The sequence below is a fragment of the Neofelis nebulosa genome, chromosome 8 (assembly GCF_028018385.1).
Source record: "Neofelis nebulosa isolate mNeoNeb1 chromosome 8, mNeoNeb1.pri, whole genome shotgun sequence".
In the NCBI taxonomy this organism is placed as follows: Eukaryota; Metazoa; Chordata; class Mammalia; order Carnivora; family Felidae; genus Neofelis; species Neofelis nebulosa.
In genome coordinates, this window is record NC_080789.1 from 16947844 (window position 1) to 16956889 (window position 9046).

General features: G+C 43.1%; 1 long non-coding RNA gene across 1 annotated transcript; it reads left to right on the forward strand.

Annotated features, from left to right (window-relative positions):
• The first annotated feature begins 4531 nt into the window (after positions 1-4531).
• Positions 4532-8425, forward strand: LOC131518970 (uncharacterized). Its single transcript, XR_009265392.1, has 2 exons — positions 4532-4897; positions 7475-8425. It is a non-coding gene; the product is annotated as an uncharacterized LOC131518970 (long non-coding RNA).
• The last annotated feature ends 621 nt before the right edge of the window (positions 8426-9046 follow it).

Below are 9046 nucleotides of genomic sequence, written 5' to 3' on the forward strand. Positions count from 1 at the left end.
ATGCTGCCTAAAGGTGGAACAGGCCTATCCCTGGGTTCTCCACAATCCTCATCCTTTCTCTACTTGAGACTAGATTAGCATCTGATCCACTTTCATAGGGAAGATTTGTGGGATAGACTCCAAAAGACCTTATCCAGCACGTAGAGTTTTTCTGAACCTCTCTGATTTCCTATGAAATTCAGGGTCCTTTAAATCATTATTGAGAGCTTCCAATCCTGCTTTCTCCATCCATTTCTCAGCATCTGAGACTCCCACTAACACTCATTGATATAGATAGACCAGTGAGTCCTGCATTACATATTCATAAACTTATTCTTTTTTTTTTTTTTTTTTTTTTTTAATTTTTTTTTTTTTCCAACGCTTTTTATTTATCTTTGGGACAGAGAGAGACAGAGCATGAACAGGGGAGGGGCAGAGAGAGAGGGAGACACGGAATCGGAAACAGGCTCCAGGCTCTGAGCTGTCAGCACAGAGCCTGACGCGGGGCTCGAACTCACAGGCCGTGAGATCGTGACCTGGCTGAAGTCGGACGCTTAACCGACTGCGCCACCCAGGCGCCCCTCATAAACTTATTCTAAGTTCTTCGGCAAATTTCTCCTATCCTGGCTGGGCTCTCAGCTCAGACTTGAGACCAGGGCTTGAAATCAACAGAAAGGGATTTTGCCTGTTCTGGGGGAGGTTTAACTTCAAGAGACCATTGAAGTTTAAAAGGTTGTGGTAGGCCAGTGGGGAAGAGGAGCAAATCAGAGGGAGGCCAGAAGCTGAGAGAGATGGCAGAGTATAGAACTGGGGAAGGTTCACACTGTGATTCAAGAGGATCTGAAAGAGAGACAGCTTTCAGTTTTCTTTTGCTTTGGCCAAAAGAAAGGAAGGAAGAGATTTTGGAATCTGAATGTCTTGGAATGCTTCTTGATGCCAGTTGAGAAATGGGGGCAGTTGGAAGTTTGCTCCTCATTTGAACTAAACTTCTCAGTCCCCAGGACCAGCTTGAGGAAAGAGCTTAACTTCAGGGTCTGCACCCATCCTCTTCCTGATGGGTTTCCTCTTACTGATGCACAACAAAAATGACAAGAACAGAGAGGCAGACAGATTTCCACCAAAAAAAATATATGTGCTTTTTCAAATGTTGGCACCTAAGGAGGGTTTCTTAATCCTAGGAGAAGAAATAAACTCAGCATCTCAGAGTTGAATGAAAGAGATAAAAGTTTCTAACTGATGCGAGGTCTATTTGCCTACCCCGTCATCACAGTCAGAAAGTCTCCAAACAGAAGGCTCAAAGGACCTCAGAGGGACATTCTGTTTCCCATTCCAGGGCATTGGCCATGACGGTGAGATCTTGGTCCCAACTGGATCTCAGTGAGACCTCCAAATCTGTCGAAAGCTGTCTCCCCAAATATCACCAACACAACTTCTTGATATGTCAAAGTTGAGCTTGCAATTACTGCATTAAGAGGGACTGCCATGTCACAAAGTTTAGCAGTGTCGTGGAGAAGAAAATGTGATGTCAGAATTTATTGAGATTTGAAAGTTTGATTTAAGACAGATCTTTCAAAGTGTTGGTTAGGACTGCGTAAGGATCATGAAACAACAGTCCAGGATTGGTAGAAGCAGCAAGATGAGAATTTAAATGCAAGGAATTCAAAGAATCTTAGGATGGCTTTTTAAGGAGGTTCATGCAATGAATCAAACCATTTGCTTGGGCAACAGACTCCTGGGGGAATAGATCATGCTAATGAAGGCAGGAAAATAACACAAAGTCATGTTAATGCAGACAGTGACCTGTGGCTTTGGTTTTCAGTGTCCAGTGTAATTCTAAGGGTAGAAGGTCTCAGTTCTCCCATTGCTCTTGTCACTCTTATTAATTTGTGAGTTAAATAAAATCTTTTTCATGCATTATTTCATATCTACATGAGAGTCATGATTTTACCTTCTTTGAAAATCATCTTTAACAGTAGATACTCACCGAAGGCAGTTGGAATTCTCATTATTTATATAAAACTCAAAGGAATGAGTGGACACAAATCACTGTGTACATTGCAGGGACAGGTCTAATCAGTGCTCCCATCATCTGATGTGTTCTTATCCTTTATCAACCTCTCAAATTGGCTGGGTATTAAAACCTTCGTTTTGTTCCACATTCCACATCTCTTTTGGCTTCCAAGTAAAATATTACATCCTCAGTCTGTCATATCTCTATAGCAAGGGTTCTTAACTGTTTTTGTGCCATGGATTCCTTCAACAACTGGTAAGGTCTATGGGTCTCTTCTCAAAATCCTGTTTTTAAATGTTTGGAAAAAAATAATAACTTTGGATAGTTTCTTTAAAACAATTATATTGAAACATCTTCAAAAAGATTGTATTTAAAATTTTGCAATGGAGTAATGTAAGTGCATCTTTAGTAACCCAGTAAATAACCCATTAGATAAACCATTAGATCTACTACAATCCAGTAGTATATCTGGTAATTATTTTAATATAAAGCAGATAGGATATTCTGAGATATCTGCAAAACCGTGATGCGATATAAAAATACCTGAGGTTCTTGAAAATATAACTATGCTTTGTTGTCTATATTCCTAATTAAAAGATGCACTAAATTTCAGTGAGAGGTGAGTGATAATCAAGATGCATTTTTTCTTCCCAGTCATGTTCACAGACCTCGTGAATTCTATCCACAGACTTTTATAAGTCCCAAACTCCAGCTGGGAACACTTGTTCAATAGTCATAGACGCCCAGGGGAAATTTCAACAGATTTTTAAAAATCAGTTTAATGTTAGTCAAATAGAAAGCAGTTGCAAAGTAGTAAATACAATGTAACATCACTGCTGTAAAAAACAAAAATACAATGTGCCATGTGTTTGCACCAGGAAGGGAAAGATGTGAGAAATACATACCAACTGGTCACCTGGCTGGTCGGGCAAAAATAAGAGAAGACAGTTGACATTTTCTTGTTATGGTTCAACATTGTTCAATGGTTTACAATATGTGTATATCCTTTTGTACTTATTGTGGACTAAAAACTGTGTCCCCCCAAATTCATATGTTGAACCCCTAAACCCCAATGTGACTCTATTTAGAGATAGGGCCTTTAGGGAGATAATTAAGGTGAAATTAGGTTATAAAGGTGAGCACCTAATCCAAGAGGACTGCTGTCCTTAAAAGAAGAGGAAGAAGCCCCATAGGTATCTTGCTCTCGCTCTCTCCCTTTTTCTCTCTCTCTGCCCAAAAAAGGAGCCATGTTAGGACACAACAAGAAAATGGTCCATCAAGCCAGGGAAATAGGTCTCACCAGACACCAACCCTGTTGGCTCTTCCATCTGGACTTCCAGCCTCCAGAATGGTAAGAAACAAAATTTCTGTTGTTTAAGCCACCAGCCTATGGTATTTTGTTATAGCAGCCTGAGAAAACCTATACAGTAGTTTTGGGGAAGGGGGGGGCCTAATTTTTTAAATAGCTTATTTGAAATCCAAATCCAAAGTACTGATTTGCAATGAAAACAGTCGTGCCCTGGGGCGCCTGGGTGGCTTGGTCACTTATGCATCTGGCTCATGGTTTTCAGCTCAGGTCATGATCTCACCGTTTGTGAGTTCAAGCCTCACATTGGGCTCTGTGCTGACAGCTCAGAGCCTGCTTGGAGTTCTCTCTCTCTCACTCTCTCTCTGCCCCTCCCCTACTCACATTCTCTCCCATCTCTTTCTCTCTCAAAATAAGTAAACAAACATTAAAAACAAAACAAAGCAAAAAAAAAAAACAAAAACAGTTATGCCCTGTGGTCAGGAGAGCTCCGGGATCATAAGAGGAAGCTCTCAAAAGCTAGTCTTAGAAGAGCCATTGCCGCCTAACACCCCAATCCCATACCTCATGTCAAAATTAGAATCTTACAAAGCTGTGTGACACCCCCCAACAACTGAGGTTCCCAGCAGTCTTCTGATGTGTTTTCCAGCTCATCTTCCCATCAAGAGCTCGTGAGCCTTATTGACGGCATCCTAGTCATTTCAAAAACAGTAGCTTATTTTTCCCAGCAAAGAGAAAAGTGCAAAAACTATTCCCAGCAAAGGGAAGAGTTGGGGGGGGGGGGGGAGTGGGGGGAGAGAGATTTGCCAAAGAATTTCAAAAAGCCAAGAATCTATTGTGTGGTATCATCTAATCTTTTTGGGTGGTCTCCCCCTCCCCACCAAACTCCTGGCTTTCTGGTCCTAAATACTCCTGGCTTAAGATATCTTGAAGATCACCAGAAACAGAGCCCTGTAGATCATGCATGAAGCCTTATCTTTGCTGGTTATGCTTTTATTTCAGAGGTCACCCATCCACAGCACTCTAGGAGGCTCCTGGCATTAATGAATCCCTTGCTGAATTTACAGTAGCAGCTCTCAGCCCACACATTAGTGCCACTTAGACAGAGATCAGATTTCCTTTTTAAGCAAAAGCTTCAATAGCTCACAGATCAGCCAGCTGAACTCGCTCTCTTTCTCTCTCTCTCTCTTACAATATGAACATTGGGGGGGGGGAGTCCTTATGGGGCAAAAAATAAAAGCCAAATTCCACCACAACACTTTTTGCATTTTAAATCTTCCCTAAGCTCATCTGCAAAATCATTTCTGTTTGCTTTATGAAGAAATGGAAGGTCATTGCTCTAGGTTAAGCAGAGAATGCTTCTTGGGATAGTTGCAAAAGTGTTCAATCAGTTATTTGCCATTAAGTTGTCACTTTACTAGCGAAGAGATCTGAAGAGTCCATTCCTCTGAACATCAGTTTTTCATCTATAAAAAGAGAACGAAGGTACATGGTCTGGCCACCTCCCAGGATTGTTATAAGGGTCAAATGAGATCATAATCTAGTGAAAGTACGGTTGGTGCTGGTGATGTTATTTAACACTCAGCTGGACTATTTTGTTGGTAAGTGCAATAACAGTTTTAATACATTGGGGTAATTTGGAGAATTATGTCAAGTTAGTAATGGTTGAATATGAACTCAAAACACCTAACTGCATTTCTAACAAGACTAGAATTGGGATTCTTTAAAACTCAGATCTTTGTGGTGGTGAATGGACACAATCATGTAGCTGGAGAAATGAACCCAGTCAGATTTCCTTTCCATAAAGAGAGGATTGGAAAATAGCCCCTAAGAAGATAAGTGGGCCCAGAGTTTCCTGGATCTTTGTGCAATTCAGGGATAGGCATATTTCATATTCCCAGTAAGCTGGAGGGGGCATGATTTGAAAGCAAGTTGAGGGAGGTGGACAGGAATGCCATCTTGAGAGAGATGTTTTGCAATCATGTGTGTTTTGACTATACTATTGTTGAGAATCCACATTGGTCCTTGGGAAGGGTGTGTGTGTGTGTGTGTGTGTGTGTGTGTGTGTGTGTGTGTGTGTGTGTGTTTGGATCTGTATATAGTGTTTGGAGGCAGAAGGAGGTCCCAACAATTAGTAGCTGGCCAGTCAGCAGGAGGAAAGACTCAAGGCTACAACTCACTTCAACAATACTTCCCTTCAGGTGCCCAGGGTTCATCAAGGACTTCACCATGAGTCCTAGAGTATTCAGACTCAGCCAACCCTACAACCCCACTCTTACCCAGACTGTACCAAAAACACAATAGCAAAGGACAACTGTGGATTGACCACAGCAGCAACACTTCCGGCCAATTTATCTCAATAAGTCAGACTTAGGAAATGACTCAGCTGGAGAGGACAGATCAATTCCATGGGTAGAAAGAGGTTTTCTGAAAGTCGAACAGAGAGCACATGGCAGAGGAAGAAGGTACTCACAGAGAGGCCCTGACCTGAGACAAAGGATTGATGTTAGGAAATAGGGATGCCCACAAGAGATCAACAGCATGTAAAGAGTTTGAACTCCCTGGGGGACTTTTCCTTAGGACAGGAACATTAAAATTAGCACATAATTTCCAGAATGTTCTTCTTAGTTTCCCTCAGTCCTGCACTGCAGTCTGATGCTCAGATAGAGCTTTGAATGGTCAGGTTTCTATAAAATGAAGCAGAAGACAGGGATAGGATACATGGCCTGCCCACTTTCACCCTTCAGCTGCCATTGCAAGAACACAGCAGCATCCTCGCTAGGGCCCTGGATCCTGTTGCTCAGGCAGGGACCAGCATGACTGGAATCAGCAGAAGAATACAGTTACTAGTAGACAATTCCAGAGCAGATAAGGGACAGCCTAGCCCAATTTCACCCTATCTTCTTTCCCCAAAACCTTAACGGAAATGATCCTTTCAGGCAGAGGGAAAACTAAAACTTGGTTTTCAAGTTATTTGGAAAATATTTAAGAAGTTTAACACCTTTGGTGTTAAATTCTTCAGTTTCTTCATGAAAGGTTATCTACACAGTCATAGGGTAAAAGGACTGTGTGAACTGCAACTCAGTTAGACTCCAAGCCTGAGTCCTGAGACAGGTGCGTCTCTCCCTTGCTAATGCACATGCATGCATGCACACATACATCTCACACACACGTGTACACACAAACACACACCAGACAGCAGATCCAGGATCTATATTTTCTGTCTTTAGCTTTATGCCTGGAGAGCTCAACTGAGGGACTCGTTGCAAGGATCCTCACCTTTTGCGAGGTCAAATGCTCAGTTTATCAGGCTGTGTGATTTAATAACTAAACTCCCTGAAATGGGTTTTCTGGAAGCAGTTGGTATTTAGCTTGGGAACTGGGTTAGGATTACACCTATGTATTGGGTAGGTGGTATTGGTAGGTAAGTTGCTAGCATCCATATCCATGACAGGCATACAATTGTATTTGTTGACAATGTTGTTAATGCTGGAGACCTTGATCACAATAGTTCTGATCTTGAGTTTAACCCCAAGATATATACATAGGATAAGCCAAAAGCCCACCAGCATCACCAGGCAGCCAGAATATGGGTCTGGGGAAGCCTCCATGCACCAATTCTTAGGACTACACAGACAAACTAATTTGAAATTTGGCTTTAATATTTGGAAACTGAATACTTTCAAAATAATTTATTGCTTAACTAAATTAAGCCAAATGGTTTTAAACCACTCTGTGCATAGAGGTACAGCATTTTATCCCCACTTAGAGGACAATGATAATTTGGTAATTTCTAACCAAGGAATTCACCAGGTAAACATAGATCATAATGTTGATAATGCCAATGGTCACAAAATGGTGGCACCGAATGGGTATTTTTACAATGGATGAACACATCTCTGAGACTCCCAGTAGCAAAAGGAAACAAATGCCTTTGTTGGGCCAGAAGGAAATGATTTTGTAATTTCCTGTAATTATTGCCCTAGTGTAGACTTGAGTAGGCCTCTTTCTTCCCATCCAAGTGGACTCTTCCTTCAGCCCTTACATTCTCCAGCCCTCATCACCAGATTCAATTTTATTCCATTTTTTACTGAGGTTATGCTAAGTATGGTATTCATACCTGAGGCTACAAGGATGATGATACTAATAAATGTCATCTTATCATATTCATTTTACAGATGAGGAGGCTGAAATTCAGGGAGGCAACCTCAGCAGCAGCAAAGAAATAAACAGCAGAAGTGGGATTTACAGAAGGGCCGTGTGATGCTTAGAGTCCATGGTCAGGCCAGCGCTGTGACACAGTCCTAGCCCTGGAGGACGAGCAGTCCTCTTCTCGATCTACAGAAGACATTACTACAGCGTCTTCATGCACCCCAAGCCATGAACATCACCACCCCCAAAGTTAGGTCTGTCCTGTGCCATAACTTTGCCCTGCCTCCTCTTCTCTGCCTTATTCTCTTGGACAGCAGGAGGGCTGGCCCCAACCCCAATCTGAGCTTGCTTGATCCTAGCTGGCTTCCTGCCAAGAGCTCAACCCCCTGCTCCCCCAGAGCTCGGGTCTCTCCTGCCTGACTTGGAGGCAGCATGGAGCAGTACAGAAGGGCTTATACACAGGCTCTCTTCTATGTGGCCCAGTTTCCTTATCTATGAAATGGAGGTAATACTATCTCCTCCTAAGGTTGAATGAAATCATCTATGTAAAGTGCTCAGCACAGGGCATGTCTCCTGAGGTGGGGGAGGGGGAAGCTCCCATCTGCCTATATCCCTCAAGACTGCACTTAGACCACCCTCCCTGCAGAGCCTTGGAGAGTCACTTGGATTTGTAAGCTCCTTGGATGCTGTACACTGCCAGGTCCACGGCGACGTCTGAAACCAAGCCAGTTTCTTCAGTCCACATCCTATCAGCCAAGGGGGCAGGGTTCTACTTTCCCTCCTGACAACCTTGGTTGAGATCCCAGCATACCCACTCCTGTTGCCACACTTCAGAGCAGGACCACTCAACAGAATTTTCTGGGTGATGGAACTGTTCTAGATCTGTGCCGCCCAAAATGGAAGCCAGTGGCCACGAGTGGCTATTGAGAAGTTGAAATGTGGTAAGTATGACTAAGGAATAGAAATTTATAACCTTTTTTCATTGTTTCTTTATTTATTTTGACAGAGAGAGAGCATGAGCAGGGGTGGGGCAGAGAGAGAAGGAGAGAGAAAATCCCAAGCAGGCTCCCTGCCATCAGTGCAGAGCTCAACGCAGGGCTAGAACCCATGAACCATGAGATCATGACCTGAGCTGCAACCAAGAGTTGGATGCTTAACTGACTGAGCCACCCAGGCGCCCATAACTATTTTTAATTAATTTTAATTTAAATCGCCACATGTGGCTGTGGCTAATGACTATCATATTGGACAGTGCAAGTGTAATGCACGTACAACCAGGTGCTCTCCCTGTGTCTCTGCTCCCAGACAGCACTTCACCTCACGTAGCGTTGCTTAGCCACTCACGGTCAAGTCCAGCCCCACGAGTAACTCCCCACACACCCACTGGTTCCTGTAGATGAGCCTGTATTTGCGTCTAGTGCATCTGCCTCTGCCTGGAGAAACCCACCTCCCAGGTACAACCCTTTCAGGGGTCACTGGAAGGTGAAGAGGAAACAGACAAGCAATCCAGCAGTGGGACTGCAGCAGCCAGAGCTGGGAAGGGGTGTATATAATTACATATCCCAGAGCCGGAGAGGATTAGAAGTGCTACAGAAGTG